General features: G+C 43.5%; 29 non-coding genes across 29 annotated transcripts; all 29 read right to left on the bottom strand.

Moving 5' to 3' along the window:
* Positions 1-570: 570 nt before the first annotated feature.
* trnae-cuc (transfer RNA glutamic acid (anticodon CUC)) lies at positions 571-642 on the bottom strand. The gene has a single exon. It is a non-coding gene; the product is annotated as a tRNA-Glu (tRNA).
* A 623-nt stretch (positions 643-1265) lies between these two features.
* trnae-cuc (transfer RNA glutamic acid (anticodon CUC)) lies at positions 1266-1337 on the bottom strand. The gene has a single exon. It is a non-coding gene; the product is annotated as a tRNA-Glu (tRNA).
* Positions 1338-1755: 418 nt separating this feature from the next.
* Positions 1756-1827, bottom strand: trnae-cuc (transfer RNA glutamic acid (anticodon CUC)). Its single transcript has one exon. It is a non-coding gene; the product is annotated as a tRNA-Glu (tRNA).
* A 3027-nt stretch (positions 1828-4854) lies between these two features.
* trnae-cuc (transfer RNA glutamic acid (anticodon CUC)) lies at positions 4855-4926 on the bottom strand. Its single transcript has one exon. It is a non-coding gene; the product is annotated as a tRNA-Glu (tRNA).
* A 623-nt stretch (positions 4927-5549) lies between these two features.
* trnae-cuc (transfer RNA glutamic acid (anticodon CUC)) lies at positions 5550-5621 on the bottom strand. Its single transcript has one exon. It is a non-coding gene; the product is annotated as a tRNA-Glu (tRNA).
* A 418-nt stretch (positions 5622-6039) lies between these two features.
* trnae-cuc (transfer RNA glutamic acid (anticodon CUC)) lies at positions 6040-6111 on the bottom strand. Its single transcript has one exon. It is a non-coding gene; the product is annotated as a tRNA-Glu (tRNA).
* A 1300-nt stretch (positions 6112-7411) lies between these two features.
* On the bottom strand, positions 7412-7483 carry trnae-cuc (transfer RNA glutamic acid (anticodon CUC)). Its single transcript has one exon. It is a non-coding gene; the product is annotated as a tRNA-Glu (tRNA).
* Positions 7484-7935: 452 nt separating this feature from the next.
* trnae-uuc (transfer RNA glutamic acid (anticodon UUC)) lies at positions 7936-8007 on the bottom strand. The gene has a single exon. It is a non-coding gene; the product is annotated as a tRNA-Glu (tRNA).
* Positions 8008-9314: 1307 nt separating this feature from the next.
* On the bottom strand, positions 9315-9386 carry trnae-cuc (transfer RNA glutamic acid (anticodon CUC)). The gene has a single exon. It is a non-coding gene; the product is annotated as a tRNA-Glu (tRNA).
* Positions 9387-10474: 1088 nt separating this feature from the next.
* On the bottom strand, positions 10475-10546 carry trnae-cuc (transfer RNA glutamic acid (anticodon CUC)). Its single transcript has one exon. It is a non-coding gene; the product is annotated as a tRNA-Glu (tRNA).
* A 276-nt stretch (positions 10547-10822) lies between these two features.
* trnae-uuc (transfer RNA glutamic acid (anticodon UUC)) lies at positions 10823-10894 on the bottom strand. Its single transcript has one exon. It is a non-coding gene; the product is annotated as a tRNA-Glu (tRNA).
* A 97-nt stretch (positions 10895-10991) lies between these two features.
* Positions 10992-11063, bottom strand: trnae-cuc (transfer RNA glutamic acid (anticodon CUC)). The gene has a single exon. It is a non-coding gene; the product is annotated as a tRNA-Glu (tRNA).
* Positions 11064-11683: 620 nt separating this feature from the next.
* On the bottom strand, positions 11684-11755 carry trnae-cuc (transfer RNA glutamic acid (anticodon CUC)). Its single transcript has one exon. It is a non-coding gene; the product is annotated as a tRNA-Glu (tRNA).
* A 965-nt stretch (positions 11756-12720) lies between these two features.
* Positions 12721-12792, bottom strand: trnae-cuc (transfer RNA glutamic acid (anticodon CUC)). The gene has a single exon. It is a non-coding gene; the product is annotated as a tRNA-Glu (tRNA).
* A 445-nt stretch (positions 12793-13237) lies between these two features.
* trnae-cuc (transfer RNA glutamic acid (anticodon CUC)) lies at positions 13238-13309 on the bottom strand. The gene has a single exon. It is a non-coding gene; the product is annotated as a tRNA-Glu (tRNA).
* Positions 13310-14279: 970 nt separating this feature from the next.
* On the bottom strand, positions 14280-14351 carry trnae-cuc (transfer RNA glutamic acid (anticodon CUC)). The gene has a single exon. It is a non-coding gene; the product is annotated as a tRNA-Glu (tRNA).
* A 451-nt stretch (positions 14352-14802) lies between these two features.
* trnae-uuc (transfer RNA glutamic acid (anticodon UUC)) lies at positions 14803-14874 on the bottom strand. The gene has a single exon. It is a non-coding gene; the product is annotated as a tRNA-Glu (tRNA).
* Positions 14875-15316: 442 nt separating this feature from the next.
* trnae-cuc (transfer RNA glutamic acid (anticodon CUC)) lies at positions 15317-15388 on the bottom strand. Its single transcript has one exon. It is a non-coding gene; the product is annotated as a tRNA-Glu (tRNA).
* Positions 15389-15833: 445 nt separating this feature from the next.
* Positions 15834-15905, bottom strand: trnae-cuc (transfer RNA glutamic acid (anticodon CUC)). The gene has a single exon. It is a non-coding gene; the product is annotated as a tRNA-Glu (tRNA).
* Positions 15906-16181: 276 nt separating this feature from the next.
* Positions 16182-16253, bottom strand: trnae-uuc (transfer RNA glutamic acid (anticodon UUC)). The gene has a single exon. It is a non-coding gene; the product is annotated as a tRNA-Glu (tRNA).
* A 273-nt stretch (positions 16254-16526) lies between these two features.
* On the bottom strand, positions 16527-16598 carry trnae-cuc (transfer RNA glutamic acid (anticodon CUC)). The gene has a single exon. It is a non-coding gene; the product is annotated as a tRNA-Glu (tRNA).
* A 620-nt stretch (positions 16599-17218) lies between these two features.
* On the bottom strand, positions 17219-17290 carry trnae-cuc (transfer RNA glutamic acid (anticodon CUC)). The gene has a single exon. It is a non-coding gene; the product is annotated as a tRNA-Glu (tRNA).
* A 1824-nt stretch (positions 17291-19114) lies between these two features.
* Positions 19115-19186, bottom strand: trnae-cuc (transfer RNA glutamic acid (anticodon CUC)). Its single transcript has one exon. It is a non-coding gene; the product is annotated as a tRNA-Glu (tRNA).
* A 1665-nt stretch (positions 19187-20851) lies between these two features.
* trnae-cuc (transfer RNA glutamic acid (anticodon CUC)) lies at positions 20852-20923 on the bottom strand. Its single transcript has one exon. It is a non-coding gene; the product is annotated as a tRNA-Glu (tRNA).
* Positions 20924-21201: 278 nt separating this feature from the next.
* On the bottom strand, positions 21202-21273 carry trnae-cuc (transfer RNA glutamic acid (anticodon CUC)). The gene has a single exon. It is a non-coding gene; the product is annotated as a tRNA-Glu (tRNA).
* A 279-nt stretch (positions 21274-21552) lies between these two features.
* On the bottom strand, positions 21553-21624 carry trnae-cuc (transfer RNA glutamic acid (anticodon CUC)). Its single transcript has one exon. It is a non-coding gene; the product is annotated as a tRNA-Glu (tRNA).
* A 418-nt stretch (positions 21625-22042) lies between these two features.
* trnae-cuc (transfer RNA glutamic acid (anticodon CUC)) lies at positions 22043-22114 on the bottom strand. Its single transcript has one exon. It is a non-coding gene; the product is annotated as a tRNA-Glu (tRNA).
* Positions 22115-23405: 1291 nt separating this feature from the next.
* On the bottom strand, positions 23406-23477 carry trnae-cuc (transfer RNA glutamic acid (anticodon CUC)). The gene has a single exon. It is a non-coding gene; the product is annotated as a tRNA-Glu (tRNA).
* A 1824-nt stretch (positions 23478-25301) lies between these two features.
* Positions 25302-25373, bottom strand: trnae-cuc (transfer RNA glutamic acid (anticodon CUC)). Its single transcript has one exon. It is a non-coding gene; the product is annotated as a tRNA-Glu (tRNA).
* Positions 25374-25552: the final 179 nt, after the last annotated feature.

The following is a 25552-nucleotide window of genomic DNA, read 5'->3' as shown; positions in this document are numbered from 1 at the left end:
GTGCATTGAAGGTGTGATGAAAACAATAATGCAGTTGAAAGTGAACGTACCTTTCCCTTCCCGGGAATCGAACTCTGGCTGTGGCAAAAGTACAGAAACCTCACCACTAGACCATCAGGGACCACCTTTTGTGATAGAAGCTATCAAGAGATCTTTGATGATCATTACCAAGATTGCCTTTAAGATGTGATGAAAACAATCATGCAGTTTAAAGTGAACCTGCCTTTCCATGACCGGGAACTGAACCTGGGCTGTGGCGGTGAAAGCGCTGAATCCTGACCACTAGACCATCAGGGACTTTTGTTTGTGATAGAAGATATCAAGAGAATTTGACGATCAATACAAAAAATGCTTTGAAGATGTGATGAAAACAATCATGCAGTTCAAAGTGAACGTACCTTTCCCTGAACCGGAATCGAACCCGGGCCGTGGCGATGAGAGTGCTGAATCCTGACCACTAGACTATCAGGGACCCTGTTTTGTGATGGAAGATATCAAGAGATCTTTGATGATCAATACCAAGAGTGCTTTGAAGATGTGATGAAAACAATCATGCAGTTGAAGGTGCCTTTCCCTGACCGGGAATCGAACCCGGGCCGCGGCGGTGAGAGCGCTGAATCCTGACCACTAGACCATCAGGGACCTTCTTTTGTGATAGAAGATATCAAGAGAATTTGACGATCAATACAAACAACGCTTTGAAGATGTGATGAAAACAATCATGCCGTTGAAAGTGAACATGCCTTTCCCTGACCTGGAATTTAACCTGGGCCGCTGCAGGAGAGCACCAAATCCTGACCATTAGACCATCAGGGACCATATTTCATGACAGAAGCTATCAAGAGATCTTTGATGATCAATACCAAAAGTGCATTGAAGATGTGATGAAAACAATAATGCAGTTGAAAGTGAACGTACCTTTCCCTGCCCGGGAATCGAACTCTGGCTGTGGCAAAAGTACCAAAACCTCACCACTAGACCATCAGGGACCACCTTTTGTGATAGAAGCTATCAAGAGATCTTTGATGATCATTACCAAGATTGCCTTTAAGATGTGATTAAAACAATAATGCAGTTTAAAGTGAACGTACCTTTCCCTGACCGGGAATCGAACTTTGGCTGTGGCAAAAGTAATGAAGCCTCACCACTAGACCATCAGGGACCACCTTTTGTGATAGAAGATATCAAGAGAATTTGATGATCAATACAAAAAATGCTTTGAAGATGTGATGAAAACAATCATGCAGTTCAAAGTGAAGGTACCTTTCCCTGACCGGGAATCGAACCCGGGCCGTGGCAATGAGAGCGCCGAATCCTGACCACTAGACTATCAGGGACCCTCTTTTGTGTTGGAAGATATCAAGAGATCTTTGATGATCAATACCAAAAGTGCATTGAAGATGTAATGAAAACAATCATGCAGTTGAAAGTGAACGTACCTTTCCCTGACCGGGAATCGAACTTAGGCTGTGGCAAAAGTACTGAAGCCTCACCACTAGACCATCAGGGACCACCTTTTGTGGTAGAAGATATCAAGAGAATTTGATGATCAATACAAAAAATGCTTTGAAGATGTGATGAAAACAATCATGCAGTTCAAAGTGAAGGTACCTTTCCCTGACCGGGAATCGAATCCTGACCACTAGACTATCAAGGACCCTCTTTTGTGATGGAAGATATCAAGAGATCTTTGATGATCAATACCAAGAGTGCTTTGAAGATGTGATGAAAACAATCATGCAGTTGAGGGTGCCTTTCCCTGACCGGGAATCGAACCCGGGCCGCGGCGGTGAGAGCGCCGAATCCTGACCACTAGACCATCAGGGACCTTCTTCTGTGATAGAAGATATCAAGAGAATTTGACGATCAATACAAACAATGCTTTGAAGATGTAATGAAAACAATCATGCAGTTAACATAAACATGCCTTTAACTGACCGGGAATCGAAACTGGGCGGTGAAAGCGCCGAATCCTGACCACTAGACCATCAGGAACCTTCTTTTATGATAGAAGCTATCAAAAGATCTTTGATGATCAATACCAAGAGTGCTTTGAAGATGTGATGAAAACAATCATGCAGTTCAAAGTGAACGTACCTTTCCCTGACTGGGAATCGAACTCTGGCTGTGACAAAAGTACCGAAGCCTCACCACGAGACCATCAGGGACCACCTCTTGTGATAGAAGCTATCAAGAGGTCTTTGATGATCATTACCAAGATTGCCTTTAAGATGTGATGAAAACAATCATGCAGTTTAAAGTGAACCTGCCTTTCACTGACCGGGAATCGAACCCCGGCTGCGAAAGCGCCGAATCCTGACCACTAGACCATCAGGAAACTTCTTTTGTGATGGGAAGATTTCAAGAGAATTTGACGATCAATACAAACAATGCTTTGAAGATGTGATGAAAACAATCAAGCAGTTAACATAAACATGCTTTTCCCTTACCGGGAATCGAAACTGGGCGGTGAAAGCGCCGAATCCTGACCACTAGACCATCAGGGACCATATTTCATGACAGAAGCTATCAAGAGATCTTTGATGATCAATACCAAGAGTGCTTTGAAGATGGGATGAAAACAACCATGCAGTTGAAAGTGAACATGCCTTTCCCTGACCTGGAATTTAACCTGGGCCGCTGCAGGAGAGCACCAAATCCTGACCACTAGACCATCAGGGACCTTCTTTTGTGATAGAAGATATCAAGAGAATTTGACGATCAATACAAAAAATGCTTTGAAGATGTGATGAAAACAATAATGCAGTTCAAAGTGAACGTACCTTTCCCTGACCGGGAATCGAACTTTGGCTGTGGCAAAAGTAATGAAGCCTCACCACTAGACCATCAGGGACCACCTTTTGTGATAGAAGATATCAAGAGAATTTGATGATCAATACAAAAAATGCTTTGAAGATGTGATGAAAACAATCATGCAGTTCAAAGTGAAGGTACCTTTCCCTGACCGGGAATTGAACCCGGGCTGCGGTGATGACAGTGCTGGATCCTGACCACTAGACTATCAGGGACCCTCTTTTGTGATGGAAGATATCAAGAGATCTTTGATGATCAATACCAAGAGTGCTTTGAAGATGTGATGAAAACAATCATGCAGTTGAGGGTGCCTTTCCCTGACGGGGAATCGAACCCGGGCCGTGGCGGTGAGAGCGCCGAATCCTGACAACTAGACCATCAGGGACCTTCTTCTGTGATAGAAGATATCAAGAGAATTTGACGATCAATACAATCAATGCTTTGAAGATGTAATGAAAACAATCATGCAGTTGAAAGTGAACGTACCTTTCCCTGACCGGGAATCGAACTTTGGCTGTGGCAAAAGTACTGAAGCCTCACCACTAGACCATCAGGGACCACCTTTTGTGATAGAAGCTATCAAGAGATCTTTGATGATCATTTCCAAGATTGCCTTTAAGATGTGATTAAAACAATCATGCAGTTTAAAGTGAACCTGCCTTTCCCTGACCAGGAATAGAACCCGGGCTAACGCGGTGAAAGCGCCGAATCCTGACCACTAGACCATCAGGGACATTCTTTTGTGATGGGAAGATTTCAAGAGAATTTGACGATCAATACAAACTGCTTTGAAGATGTGATGAAAACAATCAAGCAGTTAACATAAACATGCCTTTAACTGACCGGGAATCGAAACTGGGCGGTGAAAGCGCCGAATCCTGACCACTAGAACATCAGGGACCTTCTTTTATGATAGAAGCTATCAAGAGATCTTTGATGATCAATACCAAGAGTGCTTTGAAGATGTGATGAAAACAATCATGCAGTTCAAAGTGAACGTACCTTTCCCTGACCGGGAATCGAACTCTGGCTGTGACAAAAGTACCGAAGCCTCACCACGAGACCATCAGGGAACACCTCTTGTGATAGAAGCTATCAAGAGGTCTTTGATGATCATTACCAAGATTGCCTTTAAGATGTGATTAAAACAATCATGCAGTTTAAAGTGAACCTGCCTTTCACTGACCGGGAATCGAAACTGGGCGGTGAAAGCGCCGAATCCTGACCACTAGACCATCAGGGACCATATTTCATGACAGAAGCTATCAAGAGATCTTTGATGATCAATACCAAGAGTGCTTTGAAGATGGGATGAAAATAACCATGCAGTTGAAAGTGAACATGCCTTTCCCTGACCTGGAATTTAACCTGGGCCGCTGCAGGAGAGCACCAAATCCTGACCATTAGACCATCAGGGACCATATTTCATGACAGAAGCTATCAAGAGATGTTTGATGATCAATACCAAAAGTGCATTGAAGGTGTGATGAAAACAATAATGCAGTTGAAAGTGAACGTACCTTTCCCTTCCCGGGAATCGAACTCTGGCTGTGGCAAAAGTACAGAAACCTCACCACTAGACCATCAGGGACCACCTTTTGTGATAGAAGCTATCAAGAGATCTTTGATGATCATTACCAAGATTGCCTTTAAGATGTGATGAAAACAATCATGCAGTTTAAAGTGAACCTGCCTTTCCATGACCGGGAACTGAACCTGGGCTGTGGCGGTGAAAGCGCTGAATCCTGACCACTAGACCATCAGGGACTTTTGTTTGTGATAGAAGATATCAAGAGAATTTGACGATCAATACAAAAAATGCTTTGAAGATGTGATGAAAACAATCATGCAGTTCAAAGTGAACGTACCTTTCCCTGAACCGGAATCGAACCCGGGCCGTGGCGATGAGAGTGCTGAATCCTGACCACTAGACTATCAGGGACCCTGTTTTGTGATGGAAGATATCAAGAGATCTTTGATGATCAATACCAAGAGTGCTTTGAAGATGTGATGAAAACAATCATGCAGTTGAAGGTGCCTTTCCCTGACCGGGAATCGAACCCGGGCCGCGGCGGTGAGAGCGCTGAATCCTGACCACTAGACCATCAGGGACCTTCTTTTGTGATAGAAGATATCAAGAGAATTTGACGATCAATACAAACAATGCTTTGAAGATGTGATGAAAACAATCATGCCGTTGAAAGTGAACATGCCTTTCCCTGACCTGGAATTTAACCTGGGCCGCTGCAGGAGAGCACCAAATCCTGACCATTAGACCATCAGGGACCATATTTCATGACAGAAGCTATCAAGAGATCTTTGATGATCAATACCAAAAGTGCATTGAAGATGTGATGAAAACAATAATGCAGTTGAAAGTGAACGTACCTTTCCCTGCCCGGGAATCGAACTCTGGCTGTGGCAAAAGTACCAAAACCTCACCACTAGACCATCAGGGACCACCTTTTGTGATAGAAGCTATCAAGAGATCTTTGATGATCATTACCAAGATTGCCTTTAAGATGTGATTAAAACAATAATGCAGTTTAAAGTGAACGTACCTTTCCCTGACCGGGAATCGAACTTTGGCTGTGGCAAAAGTAATGAAGCCTCACCACTAGACCATCAGGGACCACCTTTTGTGATAGAAGATATCAAGAGAATTTGATGATCAATACAAAAAATGCTTTGAAGATGTGATGAAAACAATCATGCAGTTCAAAGTGAAGGTACCTTTCCCTGACCGGGAATCGAACCCGGGCCGTGGCAATGAGAGCGCCGAATCCTGACCACTAGACTATCAGGGACCCTCTTTTGTGTTGGAAGATATCAAGAGATCTTTGATGATCAATACCAAAAGTGCATTGAAGATGTAATGAAAACAATCATGCAGTTGAAAGTGAACGTACCTTTCCCTGACCGGGAATCGAACTTAGGCTGTGGCAAAAGTACTGAAGCCTCACCACTAGACCATCAGGGACCACCTTTTGTGGTAGAAGATATCAAGAGAATTTGATGATCAATACAAAAAATGCTTTGAAGATGTGATGAAAACAATCATGCAGTTCAAAGTGAAGGTACCTTTCCCTGACCGGGAATCGAATCCTGACCACTAGACTATCAAGGACCCTCTTTTGTGATGGAAGATATCAAGAGATCTTTGATGATCAATACCAAGAGTGCTTTGAAGATGTGATGAAAACAATCATGCAGTTGAGGGTGCCTTTCCCTGACCGGGAATCGAACCCGGGCCGCGGCGGTGAGAGCGCCGAATCCTGACCACTAGACCATCAGGGACCTTCTTCTGTGATAGAAGATATCAAGAGAATTTGACGATCAATACAAACAATGCTTTGAAGATGTAATGAAAACAATCATGCAGTTAACATAAACATGCCTTTAACTGACCGGGAATCGAAACTGGGCGGTGAAAGCGCCGAATCCTGACCACTAGACCATCAGGGACCTTCTTTTATGATAGAAGCTATCAAAAGATCTTTGATGATAAATACCAAGAGTGCTTTGAAGATGTGATGAAAACAATCATGCAGTTCAAAGTGAACGTACCTTTCCCTGACTGGGAATCGAACTCTGGCTGTGACAAAAGTACCGAAGCCTCACCACGAGACCATCAGGGACCACCTCTTGTGATAGAAGCTATCAAGAGGTCTTTGATGATCATTACCAAGATTGCCTTTAAGATGTGATGAAAACAATCATGCAGTTTAAAGTGAACCTGCCTTTCACTGACCGGGAATCGAACCCCGGCTGCGAAAGCGCCGAATCCTGACCACTAGACCATCAGGAAACTTCTTTTGTGATGGGAAGATTTCAAGAGAATTTGACGATCAATACAAACAATGCTTTGAAGATGTGATGAAAACAATCAAGCAGTTAACATAAACATGCTTTTCCCTTACCGGGAATCGAAACTGGGCGGTGAAAGCGCCGAATCCTGACCACTAGACCATCAGGGACCATATTTCATGACAGAAGCTATCAAGAGATCTTTGATGATCAATACCAAGAGTGCTTTGAAGATGGGATGAAAACAACCATGCAGTTGAAAGTGAACATGCCTTTCCCTGACCTGGAATTTAACCTGGGCCGCTGCAGGAGAGCACCAAATCCTGACCACTAGACCATCAGGGACCTTCTTTTGTGATAGAAGATATCAAGAGAATTTGACGATCAATACAAAAAATGCTTTGAAGATGTGATGAAAACAATAATGCAGTTCAAAGTGAACGTACCTTTCCCTGACCGGGAATCGAACTTTGGCTGTGGCAAAAGTAATGAAGCCTCACCACTAGACCATCAGGGACCACCTTTTCTGATAGAAGATATCAAGAGAATTTGATGATCAATACAAAAAATGCTTTGAAGATGTGATGAAAACAATCATGCAGTTCAAAGTGAAGGTACCTTTCCCTGACCGGGAATTGAACCCGGGCTGCAGTGATGACAGTGCTGGATCCTGACCACTAGACTATCAGGGACCCTCTTTTGTGATGGAAGATATCAAGAGATCTTTGATGATCAATACCAAGAGTGCTTTGAAGATGTGATGAAAACAATCATGCAGTTGAGGGTGCCTTTCCCTGACCGGGAATCGAACCCGGGCCGCGGCGGTGAGAGCGCCGAATCCTGACCACTAGACCATCAGGGACCTTCTTCTGTGATAGAAGATATCAAGAGAATTTGACGATCAATACAAACAATGCTTTGAAGATGTAATGAAAACAATCATGCAGTTGAAAGTGAACGTACCTTTCCCTGACCGGGAATCGAACTTTGGCTGTGGCAAAAGTACTGAAGCCTCACCACTAGACCATCAGGGACCACCTTTTGTGATAGAAGCTATCAAGAGATCTTTGATGATCATTTCCAAGATTGCCTTTAAGATGTGATTAAAACAATCATGCAGTTTAAAGTGAACCTGCCTTTCCCTGACCAGGAATAGAACCTGGGCTAACGCGGTGAAAGCGCCGAATCCTGACCACTAGACCATCAGGGAACACCTCTTGTGATAGAAGCTATCAAGAGATCTTTGATGATCATTACCAAGATTGCCTTTAAGATGTGATTAAAACAATCATGCAGTTTAAAGTAAACCTGCCTTTCCCTGACCAGGAATCGAACCCGGGCTGCAGCGGTGAAAGCGCCAAATCCTGACCACTAGACCATCAGGGAGATTCTTTTGTGATGGGAAGATTTCAAGAGAATTTGACGATCAATACAAACTGCTTTGAAGATGTGATGAAAACAGTGAAGCAGTTAACATAAACATGCCTTTAACTGACCGGGAATCGAAACTGGGCGGTGAAAGCGCCGAATCCTGACCACTAGACCATCAGGGACCTTCTTTTATGATAGAAGCTATCAAGAGATCTTTGATGATCAATACCAAGAGTGCTTTGAAGATGTGATGAAAACAATCATGCAGTTCAAAGTGAACGTACCTTTCCCTGACCGGGAATCGAACTCTGGCTGTGACAAAAGTACCGAAGCCTCACCACGAGACCATCAGGGAACACCTCTTGTGATAGAAGCTATCAAGAGGTCTTTGATGATCATTACCAAGATTGCCTTTAAGATGTGATTAAAACAATCATGCAGTTTAAAGTGAACCTGCCTTTCACTGACCGGGAATCGAAACTGGGCGGTGAAAGCGCCGAATCCTGACCACTAGACCATCAGGGACCATATTTCATGACAGAAGCTATCAAGAGATCTTTGATGATCAATACCAAGAGTGCTTTGAAGATGGGATGAAAATAACCATGCAGTTGAAAGTGAACATGCCTTTCCCTGACCTGGAATTTAACCTGGGCCGCTGCAGGAGAGCACCAAATCCTGACCATTAGACCATCAGGGACCATATTTCATGACAGAAGCTATCAAGAGATGTTTGATGATCAATACCAAAAGTGCATTGAAGGTGTGATGAAAACAATAATGCAGTTGAAAGTGAACGTACCTTTCCCTTCCCGGGAATCGAACTCTGGCTGTGGCAAAAGTACAGAAACCTCACCACTAGACCATCAGGGACCACCTTTTGTGATAGAAGCTATCAAGAGATCTTTGATGATCATTACCAAGATTGCCTTTAAGATGTGATGAAAACAATCATGCAGTTTAAAGTGAACCTGCCTTTCCATGACCGGGAACTGAACCTGGGCTGTGGCGGTGAAAGCGCTGAATCCTGACCACTAGACCATCAGGGACTTTTGTTTGTGATAGAAGATATCAAGAGAATTTGACGATCAATACAAAAAATGCTTTGAAGATGTGATGAAAACAATCATGCAGTTCAAAGTGAACGTACCTTTCCCTGAACCGGAATCGAACCCGGGCCGTGGCGATGAGAGTGCTGAATCCTGACCACTAGACTATCAGGGACCCTGTTTTGTGATGGAAGATATCAAGAGATCTTTGATGATCAATACCAAGAGTGCTTTGAAGATGTGATGAAAACAATCATGCAGTTGAAGGTGCCTTTCCCTGACCGGGAATCGAACCCGGGCCGCGGCGGTGAGAGCGCTGAATCCTGACCACTAGACCATCAGGGACCTTCTTTTGTGATAGAAGATATCAAGAGAATTTGACGATCAATACAAACAATGCTTTGAAGATGTGATGAAAACAATCATGCCGTTGAAAGTGAACATGCCTTTCCCTGACCTGGAATTTAACCTGGGCCGCTGCAGGAGAGCACCAAATCCTGACCATTAGACCATCAGGGACCATATTTCATGACAGAAGCTATCAAGAGATCTTTGATGATCAATACCAAAAGTGCATTGAAGATGTGATGAAAACAATAATGCAGTTGAAAGTGAACGTACCTTTCCCTGCCCGGGAATCGAACTCTGGCTGTGGCAAAAGTACCAAAACCTCACCACTAGACCATCAGGGACCACCTTTTGTGATAGAAGCTATCAAGAGATCTTTGATGATCATTACCAAGATTGCCTTTAAGATGTGATTAAAACAATAATGCAGTTTAAAGTGAACGTACCTTTCCCTGACCGGGAATCGAACTTTGGCTGTGGCAAAAGTAATGAAGCCTCACCACTAGACCATCAGGGACCACCTTTTGTGATAGAAGATATCAAGAGAATTTGATGATCAATACAAAAAATGCTTTGAAGATGTGATGAAAACAATCATGCAGTTCAAAGTGAAGGTACCTTTCCCTGACCGGGAATCGAACCCAGGCTGCAGCGATGACAGTGCTGAATCCTGACCACTAGACCATCAGGGACTCTCTTTTGTGATGGAAGATATCAAGAGATCTTTAATGGTCAATACCAAGAGTGCTTTGAAGATGTGATGAAAACAATCATGCAGTTGAAAGTGAACGTACCTTTCCCTGACCGGGAATCGAACTTTGGCTGTGGCAAAAGTACTGAAGCCTCACCACTAGACCATCAGGGACCACCTTTTGTGATAGAAGCTATCAAGAGATCTTTGATGATCATTACCAAGATTGCCTTTAAGATGTGATTAAAATAATCATGCAGTTTAAAGTGAACCTGCCTTTCCCTGACCTGGAATTTAACCTGGGCCGCTGCAGGAGAGCACCAAATCCTGACCATTAGACCATCAGGGACCATATTTCATGACAGAAGCTATCAAGAGATGTTTGATGATCACTTTCCCTGACCGGGAATCGAACCCGGGCCGTGGCGGTGAGAGCGCCGAATCCTGACCACTAGACCATCAGGGACCTTCTTCTGTGATAGAAGATATCAAGAGAATTTGACGATCAATACAAACAATGCTTTGAAGATGTAATGAAAACAATCATGCAGTTGAAAGTGAACGTACCTTTCCCTGACCGGGAATCGAACTTTGGCTGTGGCAAAAGTACTGAAGCCTCACCACTAGACCATCAGGGACCACCTTTTGTGATAGAAGCTATCAAGAGATCTTTGATTATCATTACCAAGATTGCCTTTAAGATGTGATTAAAACAATCATGCAGTTTAAAGTTAACGTGCCTTTCCCTGACCAGGAATCGAACCCAGGCTGCAGCAGTGAAAGCGCTGAATCCTGACCACTAGACCATCAGGGACCACTTTTTGTGATAGAAGATATCAAGAGAATTTGACGATCAATACAAAAAATGCTTTGAAGATGTGATGAAAACAATCATGCAGTTGAAGGTGCCTTTCCCTGACCGGGAATCGAACCCGGGCCGCGGCGGTGAGAGCGCCGAATCCTGACCACTAGACCATCAGGGACCTTCTTTTGTGATAGAAGATATCAAGAGAATTTGACGATCAATACAAGCAATGCTTTGAAGATGTGATGAAAACAATCATGCCGTTGAAAGTGAACATGCCTTTCCCTGACTTGGAATTTAACCTGGGCCGCTGCAGGAGAGCACCAAATCCTGACCATTAGACCATCAGGGACCATATTTCATGACAGAAGCTATCAAGAGATCTTTGATGATCAATACCAAAAGTGCATTGAAGATGTGATGAAAACAATAATGCAGTTGAAAGTGAACGTACCTTTCCCTGCCCGGGAATCGAACTCTGGCTGTGGCAAAAGTACCAAAACCTCACCACTAGACCATCAGGGACCACCTTTTGTGGTAGAAGATATCAAGAGAATTTGATGATCAATACAAAAAATGCTTTGAAGATGTGATGAAAACAATCATGCAGTTCAAAGTGAAGGTACCTTTCCCTGACCGGGAATTGAACCTGGGCTGCGGTGATGACAGTGCTGGATCCTGACCACTAGACTATCAGGGACCCTCTTTTGTGATGGAAGATATCAAGAGATCTTTGATGATCAATACCAAGAGTGCTTTGAAGATGTGATGAAAACAATCATGCAGTTGAAGTTGCCTTTCCCTGACCGGGAATCGAACCCGGGCCGCGGCGGTGAGAGCGCCGAATCCTGACCACTAGACCATCAGGGACCTTCTTTTGTGATAGAAGATATCAAGAGAATTTGACGATCAATACAAACAATGCTTTGAAGATGTGATGAAAACAATCATGCCGTTGAAAGTGAACATGCCTTTCCCTGACCTGGAATTTAACCTGGGCCGCTGCAGGAGAGCACCAAATCCTGACCATTAGACCATCAGGGACCATATTTCATGACAGAAGCTATCAAGAGATCTTTGATGATCAATACCAAAAGTGCATTGAAGATGTGATGAAAACAATAATGCAGTTGAAAGTGAACGTACCTTTCCCTGCCCGGGAATCGAACTCTGGCTGTGGCAAAAGTACCAAAACCTCACCACTAGACCATCAGGGACCACCTTTTGTGATAGAAGCTATCAAGAGATCTTTGATGATCATTACCAAGATTGCCTTTAAGATGTGATTAAAACAATAATGCAGTTTAAAGTGAACCTGCTTTTCCCTGACCGGGAATCGAACCCGGGCTGCGGTGGTGAAAGCGCTGAATACTGACCACTATACCATCAGGGACATTCTTTTGTGATGGGAAGATTTCAAGAGAATTTGACGATCAATACAAACAATGCTTTGAAGATGTGATGAAAACAATGAAGCAGTTAACATAAACATGCCTTTAACTGACCGGAAATCGAAACTGGGCGGTGAAAGCGCCGAATCCTGACCACTAGACTATCAGGGATATTCTTTTATGATAGAAGCTATCAAGAGATCTTTGATGATCAATACCAAGAGTACTTTGAATATGTGATGAAAACTATCATGCAGTTGAAGGTGAACATGCCTTTCCCTGACCTGGAATTTAACCTGGGCTGCTGCAGGAGAGCGCCAAATCCTGACCATTAGACCATCAGGTACCATATTTCATGACAGAAGCTATCAAGAGATCTTTGATGATCAATACCAAGAGTGCTTTGAAGATGTGATGAAAACAATCACGCAGTTGAAAGTGAATTTCCCTGACCGGGAATCGAACCCGGGCCGCGGCGATGAGAGCGCCTAATCCTTACCACTAGACCATCAGGGACCTTCTTTTGTGATAGAAGATATCAAGAGAATTTGACGATCAATACAAAAAATGCTTTGAAGATGTGATGAAAACAATCATGCAGTTCAAAGTGAACGTACCTTTCCCTGACCGGGAATCGAACTTTGGCTGTGGCAAAAGTACTGAAGCCTCACCACTAGACCATCAGGGACCACCTTTTGTGATAGAAGATATCAAGAGAATTTGATGATCAATACAAAAAATGCTTTGAAGATGTGATGAAAACATTCATGCAGTTCAAAGTGAAGGTACCTTTCCCTGACCGGGAATCGAACCCTGGCTGCAGCGATGACAGTGCTGAATCCTGACCACTAGACCATCAGGGACTCTCTTTTGTGATGGAATATATCAAGAGATCTTTAATGATCAATACCAAGAGTGCTTTGAAGATGTGATGAAAACAATCATGCAGTTGAGGGTGCCTTTCCCTTACCGGGAATCGAACCCGGGCCGTGGCGGTGAGAGCGCCGAATCCTGACCACTAGACCATCAGGGACCTTCTTCTGTGATAGAAGATATCAAGAGAATTTGACGATCAATACAAACAATGCTTTGAAGATGTAATGAAAACAATCATGCAGTTGAAAGTGAACGTACCTTTCCCTGACCGGGAATCGAACTTTGGCTGTGGCAAAAGTACTGAAGCCTCACCACTAGACCATCAGGGACCACCTTTTGTGATAGAAGCTATCAAGAGATCTTTGATTATCATTACCAAGATTGCCTTTAAGATGTGATTAAAACAATCATGCAGTTTAAAGTTAACGTGCCTTTCCCTGACCAGGAATCGAACCCAGGCTGAAGCAATGACAGTGCTGAATCCTGACCACTAGACCATCAGGGACTCTCTTTTGTGATGGAAGATATCAAGAGATCTTTAATGATCAATACCAAGAGTGCTTTGAAGATGTGATGAAAACAATCATGCAGTTGAAAGTGAACGTACCTTTCCCTGACCGGGAATCGAACTTTGGCTGTGGCAAAAGTACAGAAACCTCACCACTAGACCATCAGGGACCACCTTTTGTGATAGAAGCTATCAAGAGATCTTTGATGATAATTACCAAGATTGCCTTTAAGATGTGATGAAAACATTCATGCAGTTTAAAGTGAACCTGCCTTTCCATGACTGGGAACTGAACCCGGGCTGTGGTGGTGAAAGCGCTGAATCCTGACCACTAGACCATCAGGGACTTTCGTTTGTGATGGAAGATATCAAGAGAATTTGACGATCAATACAAAAAATGCTTTGAAGATGTGATGAAAACAATCATGCAGTTCAAAGTGAACGTACCTTTCCCTGAACTGGAATCGAACCCCGGCTGTGGCGATGACAGTGCCGAATCCTGACCACTAGACTATCAGGGACCCTGTTTTGTCATGGAAGATATCAAGAGATCTTTGATGATCAATACCAAGAGTGCTTTGAAGATGTGATGAAAACAATCATGCAGTTGAAGGTGCCTTTCCCTGACTGGGAATCGAACCCGGGCCGTGGCGGTGAGAGCGCCGAATCCTGACCACTAGACCATCAGGGACCTTCTTTTGTGATAGAAGATATCAAGAGAATTTGACGATCAATACAAACAATGCTTTGAAGATGTGATGAAAACAATCATGCCGTTGAAAGTGAACATGCCTTTCCCTGACCTGGAATTTAACCTGGGCCGCTGCAGGAGAGCACCAAATCCTGACCATTAGACCATCAGGGACCATATTTCATGACAGAAGCTATCAAGAGATCTTTGATGATCAATACCAAAAGTGCATTGAAGATGTGATGAAAACAATAATGCAGTTGAAAGTGAACGTACCTTTCCCTGCCCGGGAATCGAACTCTGGCTGTGGCAAAAGTACCAAAACCTCACCACTAGACCATCAGGGACCACCTTTTGTGATAGAAGCTATCAAGAGATCTTTGATGATCATTACCAAGATTGCCTTTAAGATGTGATTAAAACAATAATGCAGTTTAAAGTGAACCTGCTTTTCCCTGACCGGGAATCGAACCCGGGCTGCGGTGGTGAAAGTGCCGAATCCTGACCACTAGACCATCAGGGACATTCTTTTGTGATGGGAAGATTTCAAGAGAATTTGACGATCAATACAAACAATGCTTTGAAGATGTGATGAAAACAATGAAGCAGTTAACATAAACATGCCTTTAACTGACCGGAAATCGAAACTGGGCGGTGAAAGCGCCGAATCCTGACCACTAGACCATCAGGGACATTCTTTTATGATAGAAGCTATCAAGAGATCTTTGATGATCAATACCAAGAGTACTTTGAATATGTGATGAAAACTATCATGCAGTTGAAGGTGAACATGCCTTTCCCTGACCTGGAATTTAACCTGGGCTGCTGCAGGAGAGCGCCAAATCCTGACCATTAGACCATCAGGTACCATATTTCATGACAGAAGCTATCAAGAGATCTTTGATGATCAATACCAAGAGTGCTTTGAAGATGTGATGAAAACAATCACGCAGTTGAAAGTGAATTTCCCTGACCGGGAATCGAACCCCGGCCGCGGCGATGAGAGCGCCTAATCCTTACCACTAGACCATCAGGGACCTTCTTTTGTGATAGAAGATATCAAGAGAATTTGACGATCAATACAAAAAATGCTTTGAAGATGTGATGAAAACAATCATGCAGTTCAAAGTGAACGTACCTTTCCCTGACCGGGAATCGAACTTTGGCTGTGGCAAAAGTACTGAAGCCTCACCACTAGACCATCAGGGACCACCTTTTGTGATAGAAGATATCAAGAGAATTTGATGATCAATACAAAAAATGCTTTGAAGATGTGATGAAAACATTCATGCAGTTCAAAGTGAAGGTACCTTTCCCTGACTGGGAATCGAACCCTGGCTGCAGCGATGACAGTGCTGAATCCTGACCACTAGACCATCAGGGACTCTCTTTTGTGATGGAAGATATCAAGAGATCTTTAATGATCAATACCAAGAGTGCTTTGAAGATGTGATGAAAACAATCATGCAGTTGAGGGTGCCTTTCCCTGACCGGGAATCGAACCCGGGCCGTGGCGGTGAGAGCACCGAATCCTGACCACTAGACCATCAGGGACCTTCTTCTGTGATAGAAGATATCAAGAGAATTTGACGATCAATACAAACAATGCTTTGAAGATGTAATGAAAACAATCATGCAGTTGAAAGTGAACGTACCTTTCCCTGACCTTGAATCGAACTTTGGCTGTGGCAAAAGTACTGAAGCCTCACCACTAGACCATCAGGGACCACCTTTTGTGATAGAAGCTATCAAGAGATCTTTGATTATCATTACCAAGATTGCCTTTAAGATGTGATTAAAACAATCATGCAGTTTAAAGTTAACGTGCCTTTCCCTGACCAGGAATCGAACCCAGGCTGCAGCAGTGAAAGCGCTGAATCCTGACCACTAGACCATCAGGGACCACCTTTTGTGATAGAAGATATCAAGAGAATTTGACGATCAATACAAAAAATGCTTTGAAGATGTGATGAAAACAATCATGCAGTTCAAAGTGAATGTACCATTCCCTGAACCGGAATCGAACCCGGGCCGTGGCCATGAGAGCGCCGAATCCTGACCACTAGACTATCAGGGACCCTCTTTTGTGATGGAAGATATCAAGAGATCTTTGATGATCAATACCAAGAGTGCTTTGAAGATGTGATGAAAACAATCATGCAGTTGAAGGTGCCTTTCCCTGACCGGGAATCGAACCCGGGCCGCGGCGGTGAGAGCGCCGAATCCTGACCACTAGACCATCAGGGACCTTCTTTTGTGATAGAAGATATCAAGAGAATTTGACGATCAATACAAGCAATGCTTTGAAGATGTGATGAAAACAATCATGCCGTTGAAAGTGAACATGCCTTTCCCTGACTTGGAATTTAACCTGGGCCGCTGCAGGAGAGCACCAAATCCTGACCATTAGACCATCAGGGACCATATTTCATGACAGAAGCTATCAAGAGATCTTTGATGATCAATACCAAAAGTGCATTGAAGATGTGATGAAAACAATAATGCAGTTGAAAGTGAACGTACCTTTCCCTGCCCGGGAATCGAACTCTGGCTGTGGCAAAAGTACCAAAACCTCACCACTAGACCATCAGGGACCACCTTTTGTGGTAGAAGATATCAAGAGAATTTGATGATCAATACAAAAAATGCTTTGAAGATGTGATGAAAACAATCATGCAGTTCAAAGTGAAGGTACCTTTCCCTGACCGGGAATTGAACCTGGGCTGCGGTGATGACAGTGCTGGATCCTGACCACTAGACTATCAGGGACCCTCTTTTGTGATGGAAGATATCAAGAGATCTTTGATGATCAATACCAAGAGTGCTTTGAAGATGTGATGAAAACAATCATGCAGTTGAGGGTGCCTTTCCCTGACCGGGAATCGAACCCGGGCCGTGGCGGTGAGAGCGCCGAATCCTGACCACTAGACCATCAGGGACCTTCTTCTGTGATAGAAGATATCAAGAGAATTTGACGATCAATACAAACAATGCTTTGAAGATGTAATGAAAATAATCATGCAGTTGAAAGTGAACGTACCTTTCCCTGACCGGGAATCGAACTTTGGCTGTGGCAAAAGTACTGAAGCCTCACCACTAGACCATCAGGGACCACCTTTTGTGATAGAAGCTATCAAGAGATCTTTGATGATCATTTCCAAGATTGCCTTTAAGATGTGATTAAAACAATCATGCAGTTTAAAGTGAACCTGCCTTTCCCTGACCAGGAATAGAACCCGGGCTAACGCGGTGAAAGCGCCGAATCCTGACCACTAGACCATCAGGGACATTCTTTTGTGATGGGAAGATTTCAAGAGAATTTGACGATCAATACAAACTGCTTTGAAGATGTGATGAAAACAATGAAGCAGTTAACATAAACATGCCTTTAACTGACCGGGAATCGAAACTGGGCGGTGAAAGCGCCGAATCCTGACCACTAGAACATCAGGGACCTTCTTTTATGATAGAAGCTATCAAGAGATCTTTGATGATCAATACCAAGAGTGCTTTGAAGATGTGATGAAAACAATCATGCAGTTCAAAGTGAACGTACCTTTCCCTGACCGGGAATCGAACTCTGGCTGTGACAAAAGTACCGAAGCCTCACCACGAGACCATCAGGGAAAACCTCTTGTGATAGAAGCTATCAAGAGGTCTTTGATGATCATTACCAAGATTGCCTTTAAGATGTGATTAAAACAATCATGCAGTTTAAAGTGAACCTGCCTTTCACTGACCGGGAATCGAACCCCGGCTGCGAAAGCGCTGAATCCTGACCACTAGACCATCAGGGACCTTCTTTTGTGATGGGAAGATTTCAAGAGAATTTGACGATCAATACAAACAATGCTTTGAAGATGTGATGAAAACAATCAAGCAGTTAACATAAACATGCTTTTCCCTTACCGGGAATCGAAACTGGGCGGTGAAAGCGCCGAATCCTGACCACTAGACCATCAGGGACCATATTTCATGACAGAAGCTATCAAGAGATCTTTGATGATCAATACCAAGAGTGCTTTGAAGATGGGATGAAAATAACCATGCAGTTGAAAGTGAACATGCCTTTCCCTGACCTGGAATTTAACCTGGGCCGCTGCAGGAGAGCACCAAATCCTGACCATTAGACCATCAGGGACCATATTTCATGACAGAAGCTATCAAGAGATGTTTGATGATCAATACCAAAAGTGCATTGAAGGTGTGATGAAAACAATAATGCAGTTGAAAGTGAACGTACCTTTCCCTTCCCGGGAATCGAACTCTGGCTGTGGCAAAAGTACAGAAACCTCACCACTAGACCATCAGGGACCACCTTTTGTGATAGAAGCTATCAAGAGATCTTTGATGATCATTACCAAGATTGCCTTTAAGATGTGATGAAAACAATCATGCAGTTTAAAGTGAACCTGCCTTTCCATGACCGGGAACTGAACCTGGGCTGTGGCGGTGAAAGCGCTGAATCCTGACCACTAGACCATCAGGGACTTTTGTTTGTGATAGAAGATATCAAGAGAATTTGACGATCAATACAAAAAATGCTTTGAAGATGTGATGAAAACAATCATGCAGTTCAAAGTGAATGTACCTTTCCCTGAACCGGAATCGAACCCGGGCCGTGGCGATGGGAGTGCTGAATCCTGACCACTAGACTATCAGGGACCCTGTTTTGTGATGGAAGATATCAAGAGATCTTTGATGATCAATACCAAGAGTGCTTTGAAGATGTGATGAAAACAATCATGCAGTTGAAGGTGCCTTTCCCTGACCGGGAATCGAACCCGGGCCGCGGCGGTGAGAGCGCTGAATCCTGACCACTAGACCATCAGGGACCTTCTTTTGTGATAGAAGATATCAAGAGAATTTGACGATCAATACAAACAATGCTTTGAAGATGTGATGAAAACAATCATGCCGTTGAAAGTGAACATGCCTTTCCCTGACCTGGAATTTAACCTGGGCCGCTGCAGGAGAGCACCAAATCCTGACCATTAGACCATCAGGGACCATATTTCATGACAGAAGCTATCAAGAGATCTTTGATGATCAATACCAAAAGTGCATTGAAGATGTGATGAAAACAATAATGCAGTTGAAAGTGAACGTACCTTTCCCTGCCCGGGAATCGAACTCTGGCTGTGGCAAAAGTACCAAAACCTCACCACTAGACCATCAGGGACCACCTTTTGTGATAGAAGCTATCAAGAGATCTTTGATGATCATTACCAAGATTGCCTTTAAGATGTGATTAAAACAATAATGCAGTTTAAAGTGAACGTACCTTTCCCTGACCGGGAATCGAACTTTGGCTGTGGCAAAAGTAATGAAGCCTCACCACTAGACCATCAGGGACCACCTTTTGTGATAGAAGATATCAAGAGAATTTGATGATCAATACAAAAAATGCTTTGAAGATGTGATGAAAACAATCATGCAGTTCAAAGTGAAGGTACCTTTCCCTGACCGGGAATCGAACCCAGGCTGCAGCGATGACAGTGCTGAATCCTGACCACTAGACCATCAGGGACTCTCTTTTGTGATGGAAGATATCAAGAGATCTTTAATGATCAATACCAAGAGTGCTTTGAAGATGTGATGAAAACAATCATGCAGTTGAAAGTGAACGTACCTTTCCCTGACCGGGAATCGAACTTTGGCTGTGGCAAAAGTACTGAAGCCTCACCACTAGACCATCAGGGACCACCTTTTGTGATAGAAGCTATCAAGAGATCTTTGATGATCATTACCAAGATTGCCTTTAAGATGTGATTAAAACAATCATGCAGTTTAAAGTGAACCTGCCTTTCCCTGACCTGGAATTTAACCTGGGCCGCTGCAGGAGAGCACCAAATCCTGACCATTAGACCATCAGGGACCATATTTCATGACAGAAGCTATCAAGAGATGTTTGATGATCAATACCAAAAGTGCATTGAAGGTGTGATGAAAACAATAATGCAGTTGAAAGTGAACGTACCTTTCCCTTCCCGGGAATCGAACTCTGGCTGTGGCAAAAGTACAGAAACCTCACCACTAGACCATCAGGGACCACCTTTTGTGATAGAAGCTATCAAGAGATCTTTAATGATCATTACCAAGATTGCCTTTAAGATGTGATGAAAGCAATTATGCAGTTTAAAGTGAACCTGCCTTTCCCTGACCGGGAATTGAACCCGGGCTGTGGCGGTGAAAGTGCTGAATCCTGACCACTAGACCATCAGGGACTTTCATTTGTGATAGAAGATATCAAGAGAATTTGACGATCAATACAAAAAATGCTTTGAAGATGTGATGAAAACAATCATGCAGTTCAAAGTGAACGTACCTTTCCCTGAACCGGAATCGAACCCGGGCCGTGGCAATGAGAGCGCCGAATCCTGACCACTAGACTATCAGGGACCCTCTTTTGTGTTGGAAGATATCAAGAGATCTTTGATGATCAATACCAAGAGTGCTTTGAAGATGTGATGAAAACAATCATGCAGTTGAAGGTGCCTTTCCCTGACCGGGAATCGAACCCGGGCCGCGGCGGTGAGAGCGCCGAATCCTGACCACTAGACCATCAGGGACCTTCTTTTGTGATAGAAGATATCAAGAGAATTTGACGATCAATACAAACAATGCTTTGAAGATGTGATGAAAACAATCATGCAGTTGAAAGTGAACATGCCTTTCCCTGACCTGGAATTTAACCTGGGCCGCTGCAGGAGAGCACCAAATCCTGACCATTAGACCATCAGGGACCATATTTCATGACAGAAGCTATCAAGAGATCTTTGATGATCAATACCAAAAGTGCATTGAAGATGTAATGAAAATAATCATGCAGTTGAAAGTGAACATACCTTTCCCTGACCGGGAATCGAACCCGGGCCGTGGCAATGAGAGTGCCGAATCCTGACCACTAGACTATCAGGGACCCTCTTTTGTGTTGGAAGATATCAAGAGATCTTTGATGATCAATACCAAAAGTGCATTGAAGATGTGATGAAAGCAATTATGCAGTTTAAAGTGAACCTGCCTTTCCCTGACCGGGAATTGAACCCGGGCTGTGGCGGTGAAAGTGCTGAATCCTGACCACTAGACCATCAGGGACTTTCATTTGTGATAGAAGATATCAAGAGAATTTGACGATCAATACAAAAAATGCTTTGAAGATGTAATGAAAATAATCATGCAGTTGAAAGTGAACATACCTTTCCCTGACCGGGAATCGAACCCGGGCCGTGGCAATGAGAGCGCCGAATCCTGACCACTAGACTATCAGGGACCCTCTTTTGTGTTGGAAGATATCAAGAGATCTTTGATGATCAATACCAAAAGTGCATTGAAGATGTAATGAAAACAATCATGCAGTTGAAAGTGAACGTACCTTTCCCTGACCGGGAATCGAACTTAGGCTGTGGCAAAAGTACTGAAGCCTCACCACTAGACCATCAGGGACCACCTTTTGTGGTAGAAGATATCAAGAGAATTTGATGATCAATACAAAAAATGCTTTGAAGATGTGATGAAAACAATCATGCAGTTCAAAGTGAAGGTACCTTTCCCTGACCGGGAATCGAATCCTGACCACTAGACTATCAAGGACCCTCTTTTGTGATGGAAGATATCAAGAGATCTTTGATGATCAATACCAAGAGTGCTTTGAAGATGTGATGAAAACAATCATGCAGTTGAGGGTGCCTTTCCCTGACCGGGAATCGAACCCCGGCCGCGGCGGTGAGAGCGCCGAATCCTGACCACTAGACCATCAGGGACCTTCTTCTGTGATAGAAGATATCAAGAGAATTTGACGATCAATACAAACAATGCTTTGAAGATGTAATGAAAACAATCATGCAGTTAACATAAACATGCCTTTAACTGACCGGGAATCGAAACTGGGCGGTGAAAGCGCCGAATCCTGACCACTAGACCATCAGGGACCTTCTTTTATGATAGAAGCTATCAAAAGATCTTTGATGATCAATACCAAGAGTGCTTTGAAGATGTGATGAAAACAATCATGCAGTTCAAAGTGAACGTACCTTTCCCTGACCGGGAATCGAACTCTGGCTGTGACAAAAGTACCGAAGCCTCACCACGAGACCATCAGGGACCACCTCTTGTGATAGAAGCTATCAAGAGGTCTTTGATGATCATTACCAAGATTGCCTTTAAGATGTGATGAAAACAATCATGCAGTTTAAAGTGAACCTGCCTTTCACTGACCGGGAATCGAACCCCGGCTGCGAAAGCGCCGAATCCTGACCACTAGACCATCAGGAAACTTCTTTTGTGATGGGAAGATTTCAAGAGAATTTGACGATCAATACAAACAATGCTTTGAAGATGTGATGAAAACAATCAAGCAGTTAACATAAACATGCTTTTCCCTTACCGGGAATCGAAACTGGGCGGTGAAAGCGCCGAATCCTGACCACTAGACCATCAGGGACCATATTTCATGACAGAAGCTATCAAGAGATCTTTGATGATCAATACCAAGAGTGCTTTGAAGATGGGATGAAAACAACCATGCAGTTGAAAGTGAACATGCCTTTCCCTGACCTGGAATTTAACCTGGGCCGCTGCAGGAGAGCACCAAATCCTGACCACTAGACCATCAGGGACCTTCTTTTGTGATAGAAGATATCAAGAGAATTTGACGATCAATACAAAAAATGCTTTGAAGATGTGATGAAAACAATAATGCAGTTCAAAGTGAACGTACCTTTCCCTGACCGGGAATCGAACTTTGGCTGTGGCAAAAGTAATGAAGCCTCACCACTAGACCATCAGGGACCACCTTTTCTGATAGAAGATATCAAGAGAATTTGATGATCAATACAAAAAATGCTTTGAAGATGTGATGAAAACAATCATGCAGTTCAAAGTGAAGGTACCTTTCCCTGACCGGGAATTGAACCCGGGCTGCAGTGATGGATCCTGACCACTAGACTATCAGGGACCCTCTTTTGTGATGGAAGATATCAAGAGATCTTTGATGATCAATACCAAGAGTGCTTTGAAGATGTGATGAAAACAATCATGCAGTTGAGGGTGCCTTTCCCTGACTGGGAATCGAACCCGGGCCGCGGTGGTGAGAGCGCCGAATCCTGACCACTAGACCATCAGGGACCTTCTTCTGTGATAGAAGATATCAAGAGAATTTGACGATCAATACAAACAATGCTTTGAAGATGTAATGAAAACAATCATGCAGTTGAAAGTGAACGTACCTTTCCCTGACCGGGAATCGAACTTTGGCTGTGGCAAAAGTACTGAAGCCTCACCACTAGACCATCAGGGACCACCTTTTGTGATAGAAGCTATCAAGAGATCTTTGATGATCATTTCCAAGATTGCCTTTAAGATGTGATTAAAACAATCATGCAGTTTAAAGTGAACCTGCCTTTCCCTGACCAGGAATAGAACCTGGGCTAACGCGGTGAAAGCGCCGAATCCTGACCACTAGACCATCAGGGACATTCTTTTGTGATGGGAAGATTTCAAGAGAATTTGACGATCAATACAAACTGCTTTGAAGATGTGATGAAAACAATGAAGCAGTTAACATAAACATGCCTTTAACTGACCGGGAATCGAAACTGGGCGGTGAAAGCGCCGAATCCTGACCACTAGAACATCAGGGACCTTCTTTTATGATAGAAGCTATCAAGAGATCTTTGATGATCAATACCAAGAGTGCTTTGAAGATGTGATGAAAACAATCATGCAGTTCAAAGTGAACGTACCTTTCCCTGACCGGGAATCGAACTCTGGCTGTGACAAAAGTACCGAAGCCTCACCACGAGACCATCAGGGAACACCTCTTGTGATAGAAGCTATCAAGAGGTCTTTGATGATCATTACCAAGATTGCCTTTAAGATGTGATTAAAACAATCATGCAGTTTAAAGTGAACCTGCCTTTCACTGACCGGGAATCGAACCCCGGCTGCGAAAGCGCTGAATCCTGACCACTAGACCATCAGGGACCTTCTTTTGTGATGGGAAGATTTCAAGAGAATTTGACGATCAATACAAACAATGCTTTGAAGATGTGATGAAAACAATCAAGCAGTTAACATAAACATGCTTTTCCCTTACCGGGAATCGAAACTGGGCGGTGAAAGCGCCGAATCCTGACCACTAGACCATCAGGGACCATATTTCATGACAGAAGCTATCAAGAGATCTTTGATGATCAATACCAAGAGTGCTTTGAAGATGGGATGAAAATAACCATGCAGTTGAAAGTGAACATGCCTTTCCCTGACCTGGAATTTAACCTGGGCCGCTGCAGGAGAGCACCAAATCCTGACCATTAGACCATCAGGGACCATATTTCATGACAGAAGCTATCAAGAGATGTTTGATGATCAATACCAAAAGTGCATTGAAGGTGTGATGAAAACAATAATGCAGTTGAAAGTGAACGTACCTTTCCCTTCCCGGGAATCGAACTCTGGCTGTGGCAAAAGTACAGAAACCTCACCACTAGACCATCAGGGACCACCTTTTGTGATAGAAGCTATCAAGAGATCTTTGATGATCATTACCAAGATTGCCTTTAAGATGTGATGAAAACAATCATGCAGTTTAAAGTGAACCTGCCTTTCCATGACCAGGAACTGAACCTGGGCTGTGGCAGTGAAAGCGCTGAATCCTGACCACTAGACCATCAGGGACTTTTGTTTGTGATAGAAGATATCAAGAGAATTTGACGATCAATACAAAAAATGCTTTGAAGATGTGATGAAAACAATCATGCAGTTCAAAGTGAACGTACCTTTCCCTGAACCGGAATCGAACCCGGGCCGTGGCGATGAGAGTGCTGAATCCTGACCACTAGACTATCAGGGACCCTGTTTTGTGATGGAAGATATCAAGAGATCTTTGATGATCAATACCAAGAGTGCTTTGAAGATGTGATGAAAACAATCATGCAGTTGAAGGTGCCTTTCCCTGACCGGGAATCGAACCCGGGCCGCGGCGGTGAGAGCGCCGAATCCTGACCACTAGACCATCAGGGACCTTCTTTTGTGATAGAAGATATCAAGAGAATTTGACGATCAATACAAACAATGCTTTGAAGATGTGATGAAAACAATCATGCCGTTGAAAGTGAACATGCCTTTCCCTGACCTGGAATTTAACCTGGGCCGCTGCAGGAGAGCACCAAATCCTGACCATTAGACCATCAGGGACCATA

The sequence above is a fragment of the Poecilia mexicana genome, unplaced genomic scaffold, assembly GCF_051168715.1.
Source record: "Poecilia mexicana isolate PSO_F unplaced genomic scaffold, ASM5116871v1 scaffold_10, whole genome shotgun sequence".
Taxonomy (NCBI): domain Eukaryota; kingdom Metazoa; phylum Chordata; class Actinopteri; order Cyprinodontiformes; family Poeciliidae; genus Poecilia; species Poecilia mexicana.
Note: the sequence above shows the minus strand (reverse complement) of the source record. Positions and strands in the feature narration are given on the sequence as shown.